Below are 22,913 nucleotides of genomic sequence, written 5' to 3' on the forward strand. Positions count from 1 at the left end.
CACCCCCAAAAAAAGTCAACCTCTGGATTCTAGGTTAAACACAGTTAGTAATGGAAAGAGAGAGATCAGGCTAGTGGCTCTTTTTGCATACAAGAGTACTTTGGATCACACTGAGAGATCGGAGCAAGGTAAAACCTGTATAAAAATATTAAAGAACTAGTGAAAATTAATGAAAGGATTAGGGACGTGGCTTACTGGTAAAGTATTTGTCACACAAGCATGAAAACCTGAATTCAGTTTATTCTCATGCTGCCTCTCCACCACCATTATCAGAGCTGTGGATCCTGAACCATAGAGATAAGGTTTCCTTTCCTCCAAAATCTTCCCTGATCTCTGAGTTCTCTGGGTCAAGCCAAGGTTCTGTGAGCAGCCTTCTAGCCCAGCAGGATCCCTCCTTCATTGGACTTGAGGATCCTTAACCATCCAGACCTGCACTCAGGTCTAGAACCATACAGACCTACTGGTCTAGAATGATACAGCCCAAGGATAACCAAGAAAGAGATGCCTATGAATATACAATTAGCTTATAGAACACCAATTATACTGGACCAGAAAAGAATACCCACTGACAAATAATAATCAAAAACACAATTTACAGAAGATAGAGAGAATATTAAAAGCATCAAGGGAAAAAGACCAGGTAACTGACAGACAGATTGATCAGAATTACACCCAACTTCTAAAAAAAAAAAGAAGCTACAAGGGCCTTTATCTTACAATGGCAGTTATCTTACAACCTCTAAAATATATAGGTGACAACCTAGACAACTATACTCAACAAAACTCACAATTGCCATATATGTAGATAACAAGCTATTTCAAGAAAATCCAAATTGAAACAATATTTATCCACAGATCCAAATCTAGCCCTACAGAAAATACTGGAAGGAAAACTCCAACACAAGGATAACTCCATCCAAGAAAATATAGGAAATAAATAATCCCATACTACCAAAAACAAGGAAAGTGCACACACACACACACGCACACACATACACACATACACACACACACCCATATACATTACACACACCACCAACAGCAAAGTAACAGGAAATAACAATCATTGGCTATTAATATGGGTCAACATCAATGCACTCAGTTCTCCAGTAAAAAGACATGGGCTAACAGAATGGATGCAAAAATAGGATCCATCATTCTGCCCCATACAAGACACATACCCCAGCAATAAAGATAGACATTTCCTGAAGGGCTGGAAAAAGTTTTGCAAGCAAATAAACCCAAGAAAGAAGCTGGAATAGCCATTCTAATACCTAATAAAATAGATTTTCAACCAAAATTAATCAGAAAATAAAGACAAGGACAGTTTATACTAATCAAAGGAAAAAAAATCTACCAAGATATCTCAATTCTGAACATCTATGTTCCAAACACAAGGGCATGTACATTTGTGAAATAAATATTGCTGAAGCTTAAATCACACATCAAACCCCACACATTACTAGTGGGAGACCTTGACACCCCATTCTCGCTATTAGACAGGCCATCCAAACAAAAAGTAAGCAGAGAAATAATGAAATTAAAGACGTTATGAATCAATTGAGCATCATAACAGACATCTAAAGAATAGTTTACCCAAACACACACACACACACAAAATACCTTCCTTTCAGCACTTCATGGACCCTTCTCAAAACTGACCATATCTTAGGTCATAAGGCTATCCTCAACAGATACAAGAAAATTGAAATAATGCGTGGTATCTTATCAGACCACTATAAATTAAAGTTGGACTTCAACAACAACATAAACACTGGAAAGTCTACAAACTCATGGAAATTGAACAGTGAACTCTGGGTCAGGAAAAAAAGAAAGAAAGAAATTAAAGGCCTTCTCCAATTCAGTGAAAATGAAGGGACAACATCATACCCTAAGCGTCCATAAAGAAATTAGAAAGTTATCATATCAGCAATGTAAGAAAAAACAAACAAACAAACAAACAAACAAAAAAACAAGAAACAAGCACATAAAAGACTAGGAGAAGGCAGGAAAAAATCAAAATCTTGGCTGAAATCAATCGGGTAGAATCAAAGAAAACAATACAAAGAATCAGCAAAGTCAAGAGCTGCTTCTTTGAGAAAATCAACAAGATAGACAAACCCCTAGCCAACCTAGCCAAAGACAGAGAGACAATATCCAAATAAACAAAATCAGGAATGAAAAGGGAGACATAAGAGCAGACACTGAGGAAATTCAAAGAATCATTAAGTCTTATTTCAAAAGTCTGTACTCCACAAAATTGGAAATTCAAAATGAAATGGTTGGTTTTCCAAACAGATACCAATCACCAAAGATTCATAAAATATGAAGATGATCTAAAATAAACTGCCAAGACAGAGAGCCACCACAGGTCGTTTCTTGCCACCAAGTTAAACTTGCAGACTAAGATTGGGTTACATGTAATTAAGTTTTTGGCCAAAGGAGTCCATGAGAAACTCCAACAACTCACACTGCTTCCTAGACTTTAGGTTGCTCTCTACAAACTGACAGCAAGGCCTAACATAAGACTTACACAACTCATTAAACATCGGAGAAGCTGAGTTGGTGCCTACATAAAACCTTCACCCCTATGTGCTATCATATTTGGTGCTGGAAGGGACTCAGGACACTACCAAAGGAGAAACATAAACACCAACTCAGCCACAAAACCTTTTATTTACAATGGTGTCCTACAAGCAAGATATCCTAGGACATTGGTGGGGAAAACTTGTGTGAATAACCTACCACTGAAAGAATAGAAAATACAGCCCCAACCCCAGCCTCCTAAGAAGCCCTAAATACCACAAATTCCAGATTCGGCTCCCTGCCAGTCTATAGGTAAAAGGTCAAACTTCTTGTTGCTCCAGGGCCCCACTTTCTGTGAATACATGATCCTGGCCTAGTAAGATAACAAAATGAGTTGACTAACCACTTATCTAGCTTCTGTAAACTGCACCATAGAAGGAAAGACTACACACTGAAACTGCTGACCCCACCCAGGAACCTGTCCAAATGCAGACCTCCCAGGCTATAGGAAACTGATTGGCCCCCCGGAGTGTGGGCTTGATGATTTAAAATGATTGGCCTCTACTTTCTAAAGTATGGAGTGGTACAAATGGATTGGCCCGCACTGCGAGGGCTCTTGATGCTATGACATGATTGGTTTGCTAAGCATGGGCTTTGTTGTAACCCCATAAAATCTGTCCCAATTCTGAACTTGTGGTCTGCATTTCTCCACCCCAGCCGTGGTGTATGAATGTGGGCCCCAGAGCACATCTGGAATAAAAAGTCCTTATGCAGTTTGCATCAAGACCGTTTCTCGTGAGTGATTTGGGGTGTCACCTCTCCTGAGTCAGAATGTGGGGGAGTCCTCACGTTGTGGGTCTGTCACCAACAATGTCTGAATTGACTTAAGGACAACTGACAAGATGGAACCCATATTCACCACTGCTGGGGTGACCAAGATTCAGAGACTAGATAGCCAATAGACATAGGATAAAATCAACTTTTTAAAAAAGCACTAATAAAAGGACTCCTAGCAATAGTCTGCTATACTCATAGATTAGTGCCTTATTCAGGCATTGTCAGAGAAGCTTCCTACTGCAGCAGATGAAAACACATACAGAGATTCATAAGGAGACATTACACAGAGAAAGAGACTTTGGAACACACAGTTCTAAATGAATGTCTACACCAAATCCCTCTCTCTCAGATCTCAAGGAACTCCATGGAATAGGAGGCACCAAGAATGAAAGAATCATTGGGGATGGAGGACACCAGGAGAACAAGGCCTCCTAAATCAACTTAGCAAAGCTCATCTGAACTCATAAGCATAGGGTCTGGGCATGTCTATCCTCTACATACATATTACAGCTTTCTGTCTAGTATGTTTATGGACTCATGTGTGTGTGTTGGGGGGGGGAATGCATCTCTGATTCTTGTGCCTTCCCTTGACCTCTTTTCCTTCTGTTGGTTTTTCTTGTCCAATGATGATGTGATGATTTTGTTTCAGCTTATTTTATTTTATTTTATTTTTCTGTTTTGTTGTTATCACATAGAAGAAGCCTGTTATTTTCTAATGAAAGACAGAAAGGGAGTGAATCCAGATGGGATGGAAGGTGGGGAAGAAGTAGGAGTACCAGAGGGAGGAGAACGTGTAATCAGGATATATTCTTTGAGAAAAGAATCTACTTTCAATAAAAGGAAAAAATAAAAGTGATAGACGTGTGTGTGTGTGTGTGTGTGTGTGTGTGTGTGTGTGTGTGTGTGGAGAGAGAGAGAGAGAGAGAGAGAGAGAGAGAGAGAGAGAGAGAGAGAGAAGGGGGATAGTAAAGAGGAAATATTTTTAGGGATGTCAAGAAAATATAGGTGATAATATAAAATTAGAATCTGGATTTGAGAAGGTATGTTCAGAAATGCTGATGCTATTTATTTACTTATTTTTAGGTAGAGTCATCAATAACAAAACATTGTTTAATACTAAAAAGAAACTTTATCAAAAATTTTGGTATTCTAACTTAGAACACTCACAGCGGCGAAGTCTGCAGTGTGATGCAAGTATGCCATAGGAACATCCATATTCCATAGGCTATGAACAGAATGCAGAGCTGCTGAGAAAGCAAATGCAAGCAAGCAATCATGATAGAGTCCTCTCCTAATAAAATCCAGACTATTTCTCTTCAAAGCATGAGGGCTTTACCATCTGTTAAACTGTATTTTCAAAAGAATAAAAATTTAACCCTCTTTTGCGTTTTTGTTGCTGTAATAAAACAGTATGTCCAAAAGTGGATTGGGTTTGCAAAGAAAGGGTTGATTTTACTTTACTAGATAAAATCCATCATTATTGGAAACAAAGGCAGAGACTCAAAGCAGGAGCTTGAAGCAGAAACCATTGAACACTCTTTATAGAATTGCTCCCAGGCTTCTTATACAGAACAGGCCAACCTGTTTAGGAGTGGTACATTTCACAGTAGGTTGGTTCTTGTGGGGCATTGGGCTATACAGAGACAGTCTGGTCTCCACTTGAGCTGAGGTCTGAACCCCGATGGTGATAATTCACCTACATGACATGGTAGGCATTCGCTCATGCTCCTGGAACTCTGGCTCCTGCCTAAGTTACTGCCCCCCACAGCCACCCACAGCATGGTCAGTTGTCACATAGCCAATGGCCCAAGCTTCTGACCTTCAGGCTAAACTCCTCCCCGGTTACCTAGCAACAGTAAAGAACATAAAAAGGGCTGTTTCTCTCTGTCTCTCTCTCTCTCTCTCTCTGTCTCTGTCTCTGTCTCTGTCTCTCTGTCTCTCTGTCTCTCTGTCTCTCTCTGTCTCTCTCTCTGTCTCTCTTTCTGTCTCTCTCTGTCTCTCTCTCTCTGTCTCTGTCTCTCTGTCTCTGTCTCTGTCTCTGTCTCTCTCTCTGTCTCTCTCTCTGTCTCTCTCTCTGTCTCTCTCTCTCTCTCTCTCTCTCTCTCTCTCTCTCTCTCTCTCTCTCTCTCTCTCTCTCTCTCTCTCCCTTCTCTCTTTCCCCCTGCCTTTCTACAATAAAGCTCTAAAACCATAGAGAGTTCATCAAGATCCACTGCACTCACTCTGGTCAGTGTTGGGAACCTCTTCCCTCATCCCTCTCTCCTATAACCCTGGTGGCTTTAGCAAAGTAGCTCCAGGGTTCCCAGGTAGGGTTGCCCCGTGGCCACTCCCTGAAGAGTGGGTCAGAGGCTTGAATGCCCACCCAGGGCTGAGTAGAAAGTTTATGGCAAATTAAATAGGGACAATTCTTCAATTGAGATTGCTTCTTCACAGATATGCATTGACAATTGATTCCCCCAAGACTGACAATGAAGAGTAGTCATCACACTTTTCCTGTGGGCTATCTTAAACATTCTACAAGCTTTTCTATTAGTCAAAATATATTATCTATCACCATTATATATAAACTGTATGCAGATCTTTTACATTACCTATGGTTCCAATAGTAATATCAATAAATTGATATTATGTGATCATTAAAAACAAAAAACAAAAGTAAACCAAGCCTGCTAAAACTATAGTCATTCAACTCCCAGGTGCTGAGATACATCTTTCAGGCTCCACATATAACTTAATGTGTTCCCACTAAGTTCTAACTTCTGGACTATTGTTCACTTACTTTGGTTGCTCTGTGTTTTGCCAATTCCTCTGTGAAATTTTCTCTTCTCCTATGTGACAGCCATGTTAATCAGTGCTCAAAAATTGTTTTATGTTTCAATGTTGATGTATTAGAAATACTTTCTTTATCTATTTCTTGGTCCTCCTTCTGCCTTTCTTCCTCTAAGACTTTCTTTAAAATTCATCCCTCAGACTTTTGCTTCTAGCATTTTCAATCTAATTTCTCCGTGAGATTTTCTTTCTCTCACTCATGCCCCATTAAATCCCATGCTTCCAAATGCATCTTGCCATTTGAATGTCTCCCTTTTCCATCAGAGTCTGTGTGTTTAAACTAATCTCATTGCCTCCCTTTCCAAGGTGATGCCAAACTCCAAATTCCATTTTGATAGTAATTTTTGCCCTGATTATCTGCACTTGGAGCCTCAAAACTGTACTCCTGGCTTTTTTCTTTCCTGTCTCCCTCCGCTGGTAGTATTCTCTGTGAGCACATGGTCCCCGTTCATAATCAAGTTTCTTTTGTTTCTTTCTTTCTAAGTTTCAATTTATCTTAATATTGGGTAGGAGGTAGATACAAGATACATGGGCATGAAAGCAACCACAGCCTTTATGCTGGATGAAAAAACAGGAGGAAATTCTAGTTCCAACAAGTTCTAAGCCAACATTGTGGAGAACACATCTTAAGCTCAACTAGCAGAGGGAGGATGAAGGACTCAAGAGAAAGAAGGATAAATAAAGGAGGCTCCCTCGTTCAGGTGGGCCGATTTACCTTGTATCCTAAGCTTCCTGTTTAACTGTTCTCATAAATTCGAAACAAATGCACAAAAAGGAGAAACATACTTTAAATTATCTTTATTGTTAATTTGGTTAAAAATCATACGTTGATTTGCACATATGTAAATAGATAGCTGCTTTTTTTTTTATGAAACCGCAGTGATTAATAGTTGTTTCTACTTTGATGCTACATAACAGTCAAGTAAGGTGGATACATGACTCCTAATCAGGCAATCCTAGGTTTTTAAAAGATCGTGGGAAGCACAATTTAACTGTCTTAGAAGAGAGAATATACTGGGTGGTGTTCCTACATGCCTTTTATCTCAGCTCTCAGGAGGCAGAAGCAGTGTGTCTGGATAAGTTCCAGGCCATTCTGGAGTAATGTATTGTATAAATATTATCCTTGTTTTATTCAAATGTTGATTTCTGTGCCATCATATTTGGTTACAAGTCTGAGAATCTTCTGTCTCAATGTTGTGTAAACATTGCTCCCCATATATTCCTGGATTAATCAATAAAAAGCTGATCAGCCAGCCAATGACAGATCAGGGGAACGAATAGAGAAGGACTTCCTCATAGCCAGTGAACAGGAAGGGAGAGAGAGGAAGTGGAGATCCAGCCACTAGAAGAGGATCCAGGGAACATCACAAGATAAGAGCTGGACCAGACAAAGCCACAAAATACAAGTATCTCATGGATTTTGACTGAGAGATAGCCATATTACTTAGAGGTTAACGTAGATTAATATTATTCAGTTGTGCTTTAGAACTGCTATATAAATAATATAATCCTTCTCAATAATTTGGGAGCCAGCTGGATTAAGAGAATACTGCAACATTTATAAATTTGCACTAACAGCCTATCTACAGCCCAGGCCACAAAAAGAAACCCTGTTTTCTCTAAAAAACAAAGAAGAAGAAGAAGAAGAAGAAGAAGAAGAAGAAGAAGAAGAAGAAGAAGAAGAAGAAGAAGAAGAAGAAGAAGAAGAAGAAGAATATTTTTCATAGATCTATTGATGTAGATAATATAACCCTAGATATACATATTACTCAATCATAATTGAAATAGAACTCATTTATACTATTTTTGTTTCAAGCCATTCAGTTCTATGAATGTACCAATATTATTCTATGCTTTCCTTTTCAATGTTTTGATAAGAGTTTTTTGAGATTTCATATGTGAGTACTGTATCTATATAACTCATACCCTACACCCTCCCTTTTCTAACTTTTCCCACTCTTCTCCCAGATTGATGATCTCTTTAGTAATAGTTATTGATACATATATACATATATATATATATACAATATATATAATCACATATATATATTACCTACTCTGTGAATTTTAGCTTTGTTCATACGTGTGCATGTTCATAGATGATCACTTGAGATTAGACAACATGTATGGAAGTTTATCTTTGAATTAATAACCACAGCAACATTTTTCTTCTTGCTCAGGATTGCTTTTTTATATCCTTTGGCTTTCTGGTTCCACATGGATTTTTTTTCCCTATTTCTGTGAAGAATGTTATAGACATGTTGACTAAAGTTACATTGAATCTGTCTTTTATTTTGGGTAGAATGGTTATTTTCATAATATTATTTCTACCTATCCACAAGTATGAATGGTCTTTCCAGTTTTAAATATCTTTATCTCTTTCTTAAGAAATTTACAGTTTTTGTTGTACAGATCTTTGACGTTCTTTGTCAAGTTTGATTGGATTTAGTCACAGAAAATTTTAAGGTGGTTGTGAATGTGAGTGTGCCAATGATCTATTTCTTACTGTATTGTTGAAGTATGTAGAAAAGCTACTGATTTTTGCAGTAGAGACTTGCTTTCCGACATTGGGAATATAAATTGAGTTTCTATCCTGCCACTTTGCTCAAAGCATTCATTATTTCTAGAAGTATTCTGGTGGGATTTGGGGGTTGCTTGTGTATAATTTCATGCCATCTGCAAAGAGGAAGAATTGGACTTCTCTTCTGATTTTAGGTAAGTCCTTTGTTGTCTTATTGTTCTAGCTAGTGCTATATTGAAAAGAAGTAAGGAAGACTGGACAGCCCAATATTGTTCCTAATTTTAAAAAGATGCTTTAAGATTTTCTCTATTTAGGATGACAATGGTTATGGGTTTGCTATATATATGTGTGTATATATATATATATATATATATATATATATATATATACATATGTATATATATATATATATATGTTCTGTTATGTTCTACAGATATATATATAGACTCGTTCTAGTTCTACTACTATTCTGCCTAGTAATTCATCAGCAGTATGATGCAGCACTGCTGCATTTTCAGAATATTCCTATTTAATATCCTAGATTTCTTTGGTATCTGCTGCAATATTTCCTGGTTCATTCATGACTCTGTTCACTTTTAATAAATATTTATGCAATATTCCAAATATGATTTTAAACCATATATATTAATAGAAAAAGATCAGAAGTAGCATGCCACTTCTTAAACTTTTTGTATTTTTCTTTATCAAAATGATGTTCTTTGCCATATACCTGTTTTGATGATTAGCATTTTAATATTTTCCCAGTGATTATCTGCTAGATTATTGTTTTAAAGAAGTAAAAAATTCCTTTTTTATCTCAGACTCACACAATGAATAAATTGAGTGTGTAATACAGGGAAGTAGGATCAATGGTTTAGGTCTCATACATTTCACACCATGCACTTCATTCTGATTATGCCTTGGCATGGCTCTTCCTCAGTTTCAATATTCAGCAGTATCCAAATTAGGCATTTTTGTGCTTAGAAGCCTAAGGTTGCTGACTTACCTAGGATGGAGACATTTCTCAGTGTTAACAAAATTTATAAACTTCAGATTCTAGAGGAACACTCTTGATCAAGTTCCATCAAAGCCTAAAGATTGAATGAAGTAAACTTTAGTATTTCCTTATTAATTACGACAACTCATATTTTAAAAATATAATACAGCAAATATAGAGATAAGCTTTTGATGATTCTTTGGAGATTCATCAATACTGGCCATAAACTGCCTTTTTGTATGGTTTTTCATTATACTAATTGAAAGAACATGGGAATTTGAGATTCAAATCACCATGTTCTTACTTGTACTATGCATAGTAAATTGTACTATGTCAATTTGACACCACCAAAAATCATCTAGAAAGAGAGTACTGATGAATTATCTAGATCAGGTTCTATATATGGAGGACTACTGTGATTGGTTATTCACTGGGAAAATTCAATCCATTGTGGATGCTATGATTCCCTACGATAGGTTCAAAAGAAGTGTAAAAGGTTAAAAAGTTAAAAAGCAAGCACGTAGCATGCACACAGCATTTACTCTCTGCTCTTGGCTGTTCAGATGAGATGATACTCTGTCTTGGGCTTCGGCTGCTGTGCCTTCCCTGAGGTGATGGACTGTAATCAGGGACGTGTGAGCTAAAATAAACACCTTCTTTCTAGGTTGCTTTCTGTCAGAGTATTTGTCACACAACAGAAAGAAAACTAGACACTCTTTTCCCTGAACAAGGTACTAATTAACCTTTCTGGTCTATACTCCCCTTGTACATAAATAAGTGTGAGGAGACTACCACCTTCGCTTCTCTTTGTTCCCTCCCCCAGGGATTAAATATAGCACCCATCACATAGGGTGGCACCTGGTATTTCCTGCTGTTCAGCAGACATGCCATAGCGATACCATGCATCAGTGGTTGACTTGTACAAAACTAAAAATGAGGTTATTATATGAAGCTTTTATGAAGGCCACTGAAGAGCAGAAAGCAAAGGTAAACACTTGGCTGCCTTTCTGAAATTAGTTTAGTCAGAAGTCACGTACAGGGTCTTTTATCTGCAGAAGGCCAAGTGCTAGGAGCTAGAAGCCCAAAAGTGCCTATTTTCTGACTCATGGGGATGTGGGGGATGCAATCATAAACACAAGGCAATGAAATTATAAGAAAAGGCAATGAATATCTCTCGTTTTAAAGATTTCCCAAGACTGCATCATTATGTCACATGTGTATCCATGGGCAACTTTCTAATTCAAAATTCTTTTAGTGTATTTGTAGATTATCAGCACCGCTGGTTTTCACACCTGGGGAGTGAAGAAAAGGCATCAGATGGGAGTGTAGGTAGTCAGTCCTCACCTCATTCCACTCAAGCACAGCAGCCCCCAGTGATCATTTTTACGTACTGGGGTGAAACTTTCTCAGTTATTGGTAGAAAAACTGTCCAGAGAAAACATAGCTTCAGTGTCACTGATAGGAAGGATTGTTTCACTGAACAATTCAGTTTCACTAAAGACTTCAAATTATTCAAATAAAACATATAATTATGCATACAGAATTTCTAAATGTTAACAAGGGTATTGCTAGAAGGTCTCCCAAGCTTATTAGCTAAGATCTGGAAAATGAAAAGCAACCACCTATTTACAGACTTGAGGGAACAGCATGCCAGACAGAAGGAACAACCAGAGCAGGCAGTGTGAGTTAAGAAAGATAGATGGTCTGTCTCGGGGACGAAAGGATAAAGGCATGGGGGGGGGGGGGGTCTGAACATTGCTGACACACGGGAAGGTAAGACATGTCAGTGCAGGAGGAGGAATGTCTGAGAGTTTACAAGGTCTTGTAGGCCATGATGCAGAATCAGAATTCTACTCTATATGAAATGGAAGGTTACTGGAAAATGTGATTAGTATTGGCTTTTTAAACAGTTGTGGCTTCTGTGTGAGAATGGATTAAAAAGCAGAAGAGAAAGTGACACTTTTCAAGGTAAGTATGAACATGTCAAACAGAGAGGTCCTGTCTTGTGGATAAGGTAATTGCAGGAGAGTTGCAGAACCCTAGATACATTTTGAAGGTAGAATCTTCACAAACTTGCTGGTAAATTAAAAAAAAAAAAAAAAGACAGAAATTCGAGATGTTCTTTCTAGTTTTGTGAGCCAGAGATGAAGACGCAAGGCAGACTCAGGAGGACAAGGTCATGCAGTGCTTTTTGGACTTGCTGATCTTAAGTGACTTGGTGGTAACCCAGCATATCACTTATGTGGTTAAATACTATAATGATAATGAAAACATCTAATTATCAAACACTTACTACATAAAAAGGTACTATATTGTGCATGAATGAAGTAATTTATCCCTCAGAACATCTTATGAGGTAATTACATAATTGTACTTATTTATCAAAAAGAAAACTCAGGACCACAGAGAGTAGGTGACTTGGTTAAACAACTGGGAGACCTGTAAGGTGGATATTGTGCATCCTAGGCCAACATTTTCACTTCTTAGTTCATAGTCCATTGTTTCTCAGATCCTTGGGTCCACTACAGTAGATTCGAAAGTAAATGAATATATATATGGGTTATTCTTTAGTTTATGAACATTTTTGTGAAAATGTGCTTATTGTGCACTTTCTAAATAACCTCAAGGTTTTCATAATATTCCAAGTAGTAATCACTGTTATGAATAAAACTAAGTGTATAAGAAAAGTGGAGGGCATGGAGTGACAAGGAGTAGCATTTTATATTTAAAAAAAAAAATGGTTAGGGTTGGCCTCTCAGAGAAGGTGTCAGCTGAGTAGGGAGATGACGAAGATAAAGGTGTAAACTATGTATATAATCGGCTTAAAGAAGTAGCCCAGGCAGGACAGGTTAGGTCGAAAGTCTTTAAGTATCAAAACAATAATTAGCAAGGAAGCCAAGGCATTTGGTGTTAAATATGTTTTTAAAATACTGTAGTTAAATCCTAACATATACTTAGTTATAAGAGAAGTACAGGCACAATTAATGTCATCTGAATAGACAGCTTGCATATAAAAAAAGGTTTGGATAATGAAAATATAGATAGACTTAAAACACTTGTGATTTAAAAGTCAGATTTTTAAAAAATGAAAAGAAAAAACCTATAACAGCGATGAAAAGAAAAGGTTATCAAAGAAGAGAGAAAAATATGGTGTCTGAAAAGTTAAAAACAAAGAGTACTGTCAGGACACAATAAATTATTTTGATACCCCTAGCAAGTGGAGCAAACTGTAGACACGTTAAACAGTGTAGAAACTGCTGCTGATCTGGAGTAGCAGTTGCACTGATCCTGTAAAATGGGCTTTGCTCCTTAGCAAAAGAAAGCCAGCATGCTTCTATACCATTCTCAATAGGATGTACCATTGATGGACTCCCTCAGAACTGTCTTCTGTCAATTACTGTCAGTTTGGGGGCTTAAAAATTCATTTTAATAGGTTTGTGATTTGTTTTCTAAGGTGTACAAAACCTCAACCCTGATTAGTTAGGGATTTTATTGCTGCAACAAAACATGATAAACACACACACACACACACGCACTAAAAGAAAATTGGGAAGAAGGGTATTTATTTGGCTTATATTTGACATTTGAAGTAAGTCAGGACGAGTACTCAAAGCAGGAACCTGGACGCAGGAGCCGATGCAGATACCATGGAGGAGATCTGCTTACTGACTTGTTTCTCATGGCTTGCTCAGCCTGATTTCTTGTGGAACCCAGGAAAGGGCTACCAGCCCAGGGATTGTACCACCCACAATATGTTGGGTCCTCCCCCATCGATCACTGATTGCAAAAATGCCCCCCAAAGCTTGCCCACAGCCTGATGTTATGAAGGCATTTTCTCAGCTGACTTCTCTCCTCTCAAATGACTTTATTTATGTCATGTTGACATACTACTCAGCAGCACAAAGCCATACCTTAACTGCTTTGTAACAGCTTGTTTGTTTCCAGTGGCCACAGCCCATCTTGTGTCCTGTTTCAAATACTAAAGGTGCGTTAGAGAAGTGGAAACATGATGTGTAGACTTAAGACCTCAGAAATACCTGAGTTTTATTATTAGCTGGGAGCCACTTGTGACAATATCTCTGAGAAAGCAATGCTAGCGTAGCTAGTGAGATGAAGTTCTAGACTCAAATCCAGTGAGGAAGGCAGGAAATGAGGACGTCCTGCTCTAAGCACTCACTCCTCAGTCACTCAGTCCTGAGGACCTTAAACTGCTCACCTTAGCTGGATCATCCCTACATCTCACTAGGCAGAGACAGAGAATTCCAGTCAACACAAAAGTCTCTCTCTGTGTCTGCCAAGCAGCAGTGGGACAGCAGTAGGCAGAGGAGCTGGCAGTTGGTCCAAGCCTTTGAAAGAAGGAAGAAGAGGGCAAAAGCTAATGGAGCTTCCTATTCTAGGCCCACGCTTTGTTATTCTGGGAAGAAGGAACCTGAGAATCCACCCATGTCTCCCGTGCTGTTTCTAGTAGTCTGAAATGCCCCTCAGTCTAGCTCCAGGATATGCAGTCTACATTGGACAAGCCTCCTTGTTGACTTTTGTGTTTGTTTTGTTGAGACAGAGCCTCTTGTAGCCCATGCTCACCTTGAACTTGCTATGTGATGACTTTTGAACTCCTTTTTCTACATTCCATGTGTTCAGATTAAAATGCACAGACTATGACACCCGGCTAACAGAAATCCTCCCTCCAGGTGAAATATGTGAATAACACAGAGGAAGGAGCACAGGGTTGGAATGGTGAGAGGAATTCAAGAGAAGAACATGCTGCAGGCTCTCCACCGAGAAATAAACTGTATGCCTCAGTTGCTTATGCAGTTTTCTGCTGTGTAAAACTATGAGCCTTGATAATATTGGGACTAGGAACAGGCTGGACTCTTACCGCTATCTTTCTTTTCCAACACCCTTATAGTAAACTGTCCACTGAGGTCCAGCCCTGAAACATGCTTTGCTCACCTCAGAATTTAAAGCCACAGAATTTGCATGCCAGCTCTTTGCCTGCTTAGAGATCTGTGCTTGCTAGTGCCAAGTTGTCTGCCAGCACACATTCTCCTTGGTTCTTCGCAAACAATTGTTTACCTACTAATTGGCAATGATTCTAGTGCTAAATCTTACCTCATAGGCTGGATTTCCTTTCTTCCAAAATCTTCAGGAAAAGATAGTTCCTGAATCTTTCAGCCAATAGTTTAACCCCTAGAAATCTATTCTTAAAAGAAGTAATAGGCCCCTGATAAAAGAAAGCTGCTCATTCAAGCTTTGCTTCTAAAAGTAAAATTTAAAATTTACTGAAATTGTGTTGTAGTCATGAGCACTATACACAAATACAATATTTGAACTCTGTGATTCTTCTTTTAAATTTTTGCAAAATCATTTCTATGTTTAATTGTCTAGGCTGTTAAATTCTTTTTTTTAAATCCAGAATTGTTAGTTATAAAATGTTAACCCAGGTAAACAGTGCAAAAATTCTTCTTTCAGCACAAATTTTAAAGTTAAGAATATCTTTTGTCAAATTCTGTAAATTGATGTGGATTTTCTTAAGTGAAAAGACATCATTCTTATTCATCAATCATATTATTGTTCTGCACCAGCAAGATGGCTCAGCAGATAAAGGCATTGTCACCAAACCTGATGACCTGAGTTTAATTCCCAGAAACCAGAATGTGTAAGGAGAGAAATAACTCCTGAAAGGTGTCCTCTAACCTCTATATGGGCAACATGGTGCATGTACACCCACATACACACACACACACACACACACACACACACACACACACACACAGAGAGAGAGAGAGAGAGAGAGAGAGAGAGAGAGAGAGAGAGACTACAGAATTTTTATGATTATTGTTCTACAATTACCCTCTTCTTAATGGTAACATGAGTAGCTGTTAAATATCATATCTAGGATTTTCTTGTTTATTCTACCATAATGATGATAACAGTGGTAATCTTATCATTTATTATAAAATTACTGGATGCCAAAAATATAGTTCTACTTGCTTTACATAAATTAACTAAGTCATAACAAACCACTATCATGGCCCCACTTTACAAGAAGGAACAACCGAAGAGATCAGTATTTGTAGAATCAGGGAATCAATCCCTAGGCATATGACCCAATATATGCACAAAAATGTCAATCCCATGTTTGGGGGGGGGGGCATACAAAGAGCTATTTGTAGAGCTAAAAGTCCATGTCAAATATGCCTATTTCAAAACTCAGATTTTCTGGATTCTATATGATTTGGGCCCATAAAACATATTTTTGACACTGAGCAGCATAGTTATCAGACATGTTTATAAAATTTTATTAAAAGTAAAAGATACTTTATCTAAAGTGTTTTGATAGCCTGAAATAGGTTCTTAAGATTGATTAGTTCAAATGAGTGGCCTTAGTCTCAGCATTCACTACTTATGACCCTGCAGAAAATAATCAGGCCATCACATTATAATAGACATTGTTAACCCACATAACACCCAGTCAGGTACATTAAATATGTAAACCTAAGCCATATACTAAAATCAAGGGTCAGGTAACCTGGAGATGACTGTAAGAATACATTGCACTAACAAGCACATAATTCAGTTTAATTTTAGCTTTGTGTTAGTGAAAAACATACTCTGTCACATCAGAATAATTGTGCCAATTTAGCCAACTTCTGCGTACATTCTGTCATAGGTCTACTTTCTCTTTAACTTCAGCTTAATACCAACTTCCCAGACAATCTTCCTGATAACCAGAAGCCTGAGTTAGTTGACTCTTATGAGTGGTATGCTAATGATTTTATATATATATATATATATATATATATATACACATATATATATGTGTGTGTATGTATATATATGTATATTATGTATATATATATATATATATATATATATATATATACTTCATTTAAGGCTAAGTCTGCCATGGAAGCAGGTAGTGATCTTCAGATCTTCATTCTCTTTCCACTATTCAAAAGCCAATCACCAAATCTTGAATGCAGCTACATAAAGACCACTGCATATGGCCTCCCATGCCTAGGAAAATAACCAGATGCTGGTGTTACACCTGGTTTTCTTCCTTCTGTGGACCTCCACAGGGAATCATGGAGTTGGCCTGATCTAGCTGCTTGGGGGAAAGCACCATAGGTTTTATAGGTTAGAACCCATGGCTCCTGGGGCACAATGTGCCTTCTAGTTCCTAAGAGACTAATGCACTCCCTCAGATAGTGAAGTGTTCAGGCCACTTTGTGTTTCTCTGTATGTTCCCTTAATAGTCAAGGAAGCATGGAATCTTGACAGGATAATCAGTCTTAAGCATTAATTTGTGTGCCATGTATGGCAGGCAAAATTCATTGTATCCTGGCAAGTACAACTAAATTGATCCTGGCAATTGCCATTATATTCTGTTTCTGATAGAGGTATAAAAAGTCTAATTGTTCTCAATAAAATTGTCAGAGAGTCAGATGAGCTGTGCCCAATCCAACTGGCCTGATTTAATTCCTCACAGCCAATGAATTAAATTAAATTAAATTAAGCCTTATGGTTGCTATCAGGTAAACTTAGCCCAGCAAATAAGAATGGGTGGTTATAGACCTCAAGTCTCTGTTCTAACCCATCTTCATCCCTAAGCATCAACTCCAAATACTGAGAAACACATCTAACTGAAACCTCCAGTGACCACACTTCACATGCTATCAGAAACATTACCTACCAGGCAAACCAAAACCACCATACTCTCCTAAGCACCAGTAAAAAAAAAAAAAAATAGAAAATCAGAAACAGAACACCCACCCAACAAAAACAAAACGAGATATCTGCACCTAGAAATATAGTCCTTCCAAATACAGATTCCTTTGTAAAAAATAAATGAATAAATCAAATCAATAACAACCATGACAATATGTGTCCATTAAGCCCAGCAAACTTACCACAGCATGCCCTGAGAGAGGTAGGATACCTAATGCACAAGAAAGGGACTTCAAAATAGTGTTTATGAATACGTTAGAAATTCTTAAAGAGACAATGAATTAATCCATTAGAGAAATCTGTGAAACTACAAATAAAGAGTAGAATGAAATGAGGGACATAGTTCAAGACTTTCAAGTACAAATTGAAACAATAAAGGAAATCCAAAGGGAAGACAATCTAGAAATGAAAAGTTGAGGAACACAAAAAGTCAACCCATAGGCAAGCCTCACTGACAGAATACAAGACATGGAAGACAGAATCTAATTCTTTGATGACAAGATAGTTTCTTAGTCAGGGGTTTCTATTCCTACACAAACATCATGACCAAGAAGCAAGTTGAGGAGGAAAGGATTTATTCGGCTTACACTTCCATACTGATGTTCATCACTGAAGGAAGTCAGGACTGGAACTCAAGCAGGTCAGGAAGCAGGAGCTGATGCAGAGGCCATGGAGGGATGTCCCTTACTGGCTTGCTTCCCCTGGCTTGCTCAGCCTACTCTCTTATAGAACCAAGACTACCAGACCAGAGATGGTCCAACCCACAAGGGGCCTTTCCCCCTTGATCACTAATTTAGAAAATGCCTTACAGTTGGATCTCATGGAGGCATTTCCTCAACTGAAGCTCCTTTCTCTGTGATAACTCCAGCTGTGTCAAGTTGACACAAAACTAGCCAGTACAGATAGAAAAGGCAGATACCCCAGTTACATAAATGTTAAATCTAATAAATAAATAAATAAATAAATAAATAAATAAATAAATAAATGCTAAATCTTTAAAAAAAAATCCAGGTACAAAAAAATCCAGGAATAATAGTAACAGAGGAAGGAATAAAATCTTAACTCAAAAATATAGGAAATATTTTTCACAAAATCATACAAAAAAAAAATCCTGACCTAAAGAGATACCAATTAAGGTATAAGAAACATACAATGCACGAAATACACTAAACCAGAAAAAAAATCCACACAACATATAATATTCAAAACACTAAAGAACAGAACAAAGAAATACTATTAAAAGCTGCAAGGGAAAAAGATAAAATAACACATAAAGTCAGACCCAACAGAGTAACATGACTTTTCAATGTAGATTCTAAACTCAAAAGGGGACTAAACAGATGTTCAACAAACTTTAAGAGAGTACAGATGTCAGTCAACTACTATATCCAACAAAACCTTTAATTACAATGATACGGAAAATAAGACATTACATGTTAAAACCTAATTTAATCAATATCTATCTACAAATCCTGATCTCCAGAAGACACAGGGACACAATTTTGACTTGAAGAAGGTAAACACACCCAAGAAAACACAAGAAAAAAAAATAACCCCGGGGCAGCAAATAAAAAAATAATAATAAAATAAGAAGAAAGAGAAGACGAAGAAGAAGAAGAAGAAGAAGAAGAAGAAGAAGAAGAAGAAGAAGAAGAAGAAGAAGAAGAAGAAGAAGAAGAAGAAAGAAGAAGAAGAAGAAAGAAGAAGAAGAAGAAGAAGAAGAAGAAGAAGAAGAAGAAGAAGAAGAAGAAGAAGAAGAAGAAGAAGAAGAAGAAGAAGAAGAAGAAGAAGAAGAAGAAGAAGGAAGGTAAAGTATGCTCGCAGAAGTGATGCTGTGCCACAGCTCTAAATACCCAAATACCACCAGGAGAAATATGGTCTTCCAGGAATGCTGACACATGTGGAAGCACAGGGAATACCACTTCTGCCCAGAGAGGCCTGCCCAGTGCCCTCAGGACACAGAAACCAAAGAGCAGCCTGGGACAGAATCCTTCTGGTTTCCATCTGCATCCCAGAGCTAACCCTGTGCTACCACTTCCTCCTGGAGAGATCTGGTTTTCCAAAAGGGCTGACACACAGCCTTGTAAAAGGGACAAACCACAGTCAGAGACAGCAAGACCAACTAACATGAGAGATAAACAAATAGCAAGAGGCAAGAGCAAGAACATAAACAACAGAAACCAAGGTTACTTGGCATCATCAAAACCCAGGTCTCCCACTATAGGAAGACCTGGATAACCCAACAAGCAAGGCTCTGATTTAAAATCACATCTCATGATGATGTTAGAGGACTTTAAGAAGGACATAAATAATTCCCTTAAAAAATATATAGGTGAACACAGGTAAACAGGTAGAAGCCCTTAAAGAGGAAACACAAAAATCCCTTAAAGGATTACAGGAAAACACAACCAAACAGGTAAAGGAATTGAATAAAACCCTACAGGATCTAAAAATGGAAATAGAAACAATAAAGAAATAACAGAGGAAGAGCACACTTGACATAGAAAACCTAGGAAAGAGATCAGGAGTCTTAGGTGCAAGCATCATGAACAGAATACAAGAGATAGAAGAGAGAATCTTAGGTGCAGGAGATACCATAGAAAACATTGCAAAAACAGTCAAACAAAATGCAAAATGCAAAAAGATCCTAACCCGGAGAACAGCACCGGGGTAGCTAGGGCGCAGGGTCGGCTGACACTCGCCAGCTACCCACGACCCCCGCCACAGGATTTTGAGACTGCTGGTGAGTGGAACACAGCTTCTGCTCCAGTCCAATCACGCGGGACCTGAGACAGCTTTGGTTGCGGAGGCAGAAATCCGGCCTGAGTAGGGCCACAAGCCTCTTCCTGTCAGAAAAGCACCAGGGTAGCTAGGGCACAAGGTCGGCTGAAACTCGCCAGCTACCCACAACACCCGCCACAGGATCTTAAGACTTCTGGAGAGTGGAACACAGCTTCTGCTCCAATCCAATTGTGCGCGCGGGACCTGAGACTGAATTAGTTAGGGAAGCAGAAAACCGGCCTGAGTAGGGCCACAGGCCTCTTCAGGCCAGACCAGCACCGGGGTAGCTAGAGTGTAGGGTCGGCAGACACCCGCCAGCTACCCACGACCCCCGCCACAGGAGTTTGAGAATGCTGGTGAGTGGAACACAGCTTCTGCTCCAATCTTTAAACAGTGACAACGACAACAACTAACCTCAGAGATTACCAGGTGGCAAAAGGTAAACGTAATAATCATACTAACAGAAACCAAGACCACTCACCATCATCATAACCCAGCACTCCCACTTCGCCCAGTCCAGGGCACCCCAACACACTGGAAAAGCTAGACACGGATCTAAAAGCATATCTCATGATGATGGTAGAGGACTTCAAGAAGGACTTTAATAACAAACTTAAAGAAATACAAAGGAACACTGGTAAACAGGTAGAAGACAATAAAGAGGAAGCACAAAAATCCCTTAAAGAATTGCAGGAGAACACTGCTGAAGAGTTACAAATCCTTAAAGAAAAACAGGATAACATAATCAAACAGGTAGAAGTCCTTACAGAAAAACAGGAAAACACATCCAAACAGATGATGGAAATGAACAAAACCATACTAGACATAAAAAGGGAAGTAGACACAATAAAGAAAACACAAAATGAGGCAACACTGGAGATAGAAACCCTAGGAAAGAAATCTGGAACCATAGATACGAGCATTAGCAACAGAATACAAGAGATGGAAGAGAGAATCTCAGGTGCAGAAGATTCCACAGAGAACATCAGCACAACAATCAAGGAAAATGGAAAATGCAAAAAGATCCTAACTCAAAACATCCAAGAAATACAGGACACAATGAGAAGACCAAACCTACGGATAATAGGAGTGGATGAGAATGAAGATTTTCAACTCAAAGGACCAGCAAACATCTTCAACAAAATTATAGAAGAAAACTTCCCAAATCTAAAGAAAGAGATGCCCATGAACAAACAAGAAGCCTACAGAACTCCAAATAGACTGGACCAGAAAAGAAATACCTCCCGACACATAATAATCAGAACAACAAATGCTCTAAATAAAGATAGAATATTAAAAGCAGTAAGAGAAAAAGGCCAAGTAACATATAAAGGCAAGCCTATCAGAATTACACCAGATTTCTCACCAGAGACTATGAAAGCCAGAAGATCCTGGACGGATGTTATACAGACACTAAAAGAACACAAACTCCAGCCCAGGCTACTATACCCAGCCAAACTCTCAATTAACATAGATGGAGAAACCAAAGTATTCCACGACAAAACCAAATTCACACATTATCTCTCCACGAATCCAGCCCTTCAAAGGATAATAACAGAAAAAAACCAATACAAGGACAGGAACCACGCCCTAGAAACAACAAGAAGGTAATCCCTCAACAAACCTAAAAGAAGACAGCCACAAGAACAAAATGCCAACTTTAACAACAAAAATAACAGGAAACAACAATTACTTTTCCTTAATATCTCTTAATATCAATGGACTCAACTCCCTGATAAAAAGACATAGACTAACAAACTGGCTACACAAACAGGACCCAACATTTTGCTGCTTACAGGAAACTCATCTCAGAGAAAAGGATAGACACTACCTCAGAATGAAAGGCTGGAAAACAATTTTCCAAGCAAATGGCATGAAGAAACAAGCTGGAGTAGCCATTCTAATATCTGATAAGATTGACTTCCAACCCAAAGTCATTAAAAAAGACAGGGAGGGACACTTCATACTCATCAAAGGTAAAATCCTCCAAGAGGAACTATCAATCCTGAATATCTATGCTCCAAATACAAAGGCAGCCACATTCATTAAAGAAACTTTAGTAAAGCTCAAAGCACACATTGCACCTCATACAATAATAGTGGGAGACTTCAACACACCACTTACACCAATGGACAGATCATGGAAACAGAAACTAAACAGGGACACAGTGAAACTAACAGAAATTATGAATCAAATGGATCTGGCAGATATCTACAGAACATTCTATCCTAAAACAAAAGGATATACCTTCTTTTCAGCACCTCATGGTACCTTCTCCAAAATTGACAACATAATTGGTCACAAAACAGGCCTCAACAGATACAAAAATATTGAAATTGTCCCATGCATCCTATCAGATCACCATGGCCTAAGGCTGATCTTCAATAACAAAATAAATAATAGAAAGCCAACCTTCACGTGGAAACTGAACAACACTCTTCTCAATGATACCTTGGTCAAGAAAGGAATAAAGAAAGAAATTAAGGACTTTTTAGAGTTCAATGAAAATGAAGCCACAACATACCCAAACTTATGGGACGCAATGAAAGCATTTCTAAGAGGAAAACTCATAGCTCTGAGTGCCTCCAAAAGGAAACTAGAGAGAGCACACATTAGCAGCTTGACAACATAGCTAAAAGCACTAGAACAAAAGGAAGCAAATTCACCCAAGAGGAGTAGACCGCAGGAAATAAT

The 22,913-nt window shown here is 38.3% G+C and overlaps 1 long non-coding RNA gene across 2 annotated transcripts in view; it reads right to left on the reverse strand.

Moving 5' to 3' along the window:
• The window catches only part of LOC115031335 (uncharacterized), a 179,036-nt gene that overhangs the window by 89,536 nt on the left and 66,587 nt on the right, over positions 1-22,913 (reverse strand). Inside the window, exon 3 of one of the 2 annotated variants that reach the window (XR_003836964.2) lies at positions 9,720-9,804. The exons of the other annotated variant lie outside the window; for it this stretch is intronic. This is a non-coding gene — a long non-coding RNA (uncharacterized LOC115031335). The remainder of the gene's footprint in view (positions 1-9,719; positions 9,805-22,913) is intronic. 2 annotated transcript variants of the gene reach the window in all.

This window comes from Mus caroli, unplaced genomic scaffold (genome assembly GCF_978045245.1).
Source record: "Mus caroli unplaced genomic scaffold, Mus_caroli_1 scaffold_7, whole genome shotgun sequence".
NCBI lineage: Eukaryota > Metazoa > Chordata > Mammalia > Rodentia > Muridae > Mus > Mus caroli.